This window comes from Brassica oleracea, unplaced genomic scaffold, assembly GCF_000695525.1.
Source record: "Brassica oleracea var. oleracea cultivar TO1000 unplaced genomic scaffold, BOL UnpScaffold01282, whole genome shotgun sequence".
NCBI classification, from domain to species: Eukaryota; Viridiplantae; Streptophyta; class Magnoliopsida; order Brassicales; family Brassicaceae; genus Brassica; species Brassica oleracea.
Window position 1 is genome coordinate 13,813 of NW_013617828.1, and position 3,118 is coordinate 16,930.

The 3,118-nt window shown below is 41.5% G+C and overlaps 1 long non-coding RNA gene across 1 annotated transcript; it reads left to right on the forward strand.

The window, feature by feature from the left end:
* Positions 1 to 710: 710 nt before the first annotated feature.
* LOC106321173 lies at positions 711 to 2,170 on the forward strand. Its single transcript, XR_001266007.1, has 3 exons — positions 711 to 1,345; positions 1,423 to 1,510; positions 1,671 to 2,170. It is a non-coding gene; the product is annotated as an uncharacterized LOC106321173 (long non-coding RNA).
* The last annotated feature ends 948 nt before the right edge of the window (positions 2,171 to 3,118 follow it).

Consider the following 3,118-nt stretch of genomic DNA (forward strand, 5'->3'; position numbering starts at 1 on the left):
ATCCAAATAATTAAAAAGAGAGATGGTTTGATGAAGACATACAACACTTGAGCCAAATTATTACAAAGACAACAACTCAGTCAGATTCAAACTCAACAAAAGCTTATGCTGATAACAAAAAGAAGGCTTTTAACTTAAGAACGCAAGCACAAACGGAGCTTTGTGATATTGATTTTGATAATGCTTTAGTGAAGCTTAATGAGCTCTCTTCAACTCTTTTACACAACTCTTCTACTTGAACATTCATGAAAGAACTGTAGTAGGCGGTTTGATTAGGTTTGATAAGGAGGCGTCCCGCGGGACGGCCCGCGAAGGCTTATATATTCTGCGGTACGGGTTTGGGCCGGCATTTTGAAGAGCGCAGTCCGCGCGGGACAGGTCCGCTGTAACCCGGTCGACGACTAACCCGCCGCGGTACGGGATGGAACGGGATGGGAAAACTTGTTTGACATCTCTAGATGGGAACAAAATTTGACCGGGTCCACGAGACAAGCCTTCCAAAATAAAAATCCTTAAACACCTTTGCAAAACATAATTAATTTTTTTTTACAGCAGGCAAGCTAATTTTTTTTGTTTTTTTTTGCTAAATTATATCCTATTTAAAGCATGAAACCAAAAAAGTTTACAAAGTTTACATTTAAGAATAGAACCAGAATCACAGTAAAATTGGATTTTCTAGGCTTGCCCAAGCCCATACGAAAATCCAGAAGGTAGAGCAGCGGTCAGTTGCATGCATCAGAGGAGGTGGGGGATCGATGGAGGTCAAACAGTCCAAGCTTGGAACAGAGAGGACGATAAGTTTGGGTTTGAGTATCGGGTAGCAGCGATCTTTTGTCTGATTACTCTGTCAATGTCCTTCTTTATCAAATCTCGATGCCGGAAAGCCGAGCGATGAAGACGACTGTTGCGCTCAGACCAGCAGAAGTATATTGTTGCTTGCCAAGTTAGAAGCGTGAGAAGGCGCCACGGCCCTAGAGGAGTAGTTGCTCGCATCGCAGAGAGGACATCATGCCAATTAGGGAGAGGGGGGGATGGGGCTTCTGGACATGAATGATTCCCATATATCCCAAGTATATGGGCAGTTGAAGAAGAGGTGATCACGTGACTCTGAGGCGGCATTACACAGGATACAAGACCGATCAACATCCAGACCCCATGCTGCCATCCTGTCTTTGGTAGGGCATCGATCAAGCACAAACAGCCAAGTTAGGAACTGATGTTTTGGGATTCCACCAGTGAACCAGACCTCCTAATGCCACGCCACCTCCGGCTCAGCCGTTCTTAAGAGGTCGTAGATCATTCTTGTTGAATAGGAATCTGCTTTATTACCTCCAGGCATCCAAAGGTACTCATCTCTAGTATGAAATAGAGATAGTGTTGATAAGTAAGATTGGATATTGACCTGTTTTTCTGATCCCGCAGGAGGCAATACCCAAGTGTCAGACTCCCATAGCTCTGCTAAGGTTGCCATTGAAGAAATACCGACATGGCTAGCGCTTTCACCTTGCAGGTAGTTCCTTATATTTCCGAATGGTGACCAATTACTAGTCCAGAAGTAGGTTGTCTCGCCATTTCCTACAACAACCTTGATCCATTGGAAAATTGTTTCTCTACGCAGCAGGAGATAGTTAGCTAACCAAGAATGTTTTTGCTTTGTATTGATCACCCAGAAATTGTTGATATCACCTTCAAGAATCTCTTCAATAAACCAAGTAGCCCACATGGAATCAGACTTGAAGAATAGCAGCCATATAAGCTTCAGCGCACAAGCCTTGTTCCAAGCAATCCAGTTTTTTAACCCTAGGCCTCCTTCACGTTTCGGCTGAGAGCATTTCTCCCAAGCTACCTTCGCAGCTCCATTCCCGTCCAGTTTGCCTTTCCAAAGGAACTTTGCACACAACGAGTCGATTTCAGATAGACAAGCTTTGGGTAGTATGTACGCAGAGGTCCAGAAATTGATGAGTCCCGAGATACCCGTGGAGATAAGTTGAAGCCTTCCTGCGAAGGATAGTAGACGGACAGTCCAAGACATGAACTTTGATTTGATGGCCTGAATCAAGGGAGCGCAGTGGTTCATGGAGAGCCTTGACAGATAGGCAAGCCAATTTTTCCGTCCGATTTACCCCATCATAATTTTAACGTCAAGTACTAATGTAAACATTTGTCCCCCAAGCCCAAAACACAAAACTAATGTAAACATTTCTGTTAACAATTTGATATATATATTACTAAGAAGTTTTGCAGTCATATATTTTTTTGGATTTTCTAAAACAGTATTTAACAAAGTTGTTGTCAATGGTTTAATAAAAATTTCGTTTCACCAAAAAAATAAGTTAATGTCCAACCATTAATCCGATTATGCAGTTTTTCTCTCACAACATAATGATTTTGCTGTTTATATATGATATTTTTGTCAACTATATATGAATTTATTTCTCTCACAAAAATAAACATTTGTCCCCAAAACAACTAATGCATCATTAACCGTAAACGGTAAATCTGAGTTATAGACATGAGATCTATATATATAAAAGAAAATGTTTGTTTCCCTTCTGTTGCGCCACGTCATTGCCATGTCACAAAGTCGAGTTCTCTGCTGTTGACACGTGTCCCGCTTTGACAAAAAGCACAACTTCATTTAAATCATTATTATGGGCTTTCCAACATTAATTGAATGGGCCTAAAACGTGTGTAAAATCAGTTGATAAACACATTAGCTGAGTCCGATACTTTACAGATCTTCTATAATTTGGACCTTTGATTTCTAGGGTTCGTGGTATTCTTATCCTCTGCTCTGATAAACCGGTCATGGAGTTTCTGGAAGGTTATGTGAGAAGAGTATTCACGGCAAATCTCTGGAACGAGCTATCGTTCGTGTCGTTTCATCTGGATTCTTCTCCTTCGCAAAGACAATCTGGAACCGTTACGGATGCATTCAGTCGGTGTCATTAACGACCTTAACTCCTTCTCCCCTCTCTTCCAGGCGGTGAATCTCCAGTATAAAAAAGGGTCATCCTCCATCCCATGAACATCATCTTTTCATTCCTTACAGAAAATGATTGAGCTACTGAAATCTCATGGTGGTTTATCTTATGTGAGTTTTGAGTTTCTTTGTGAT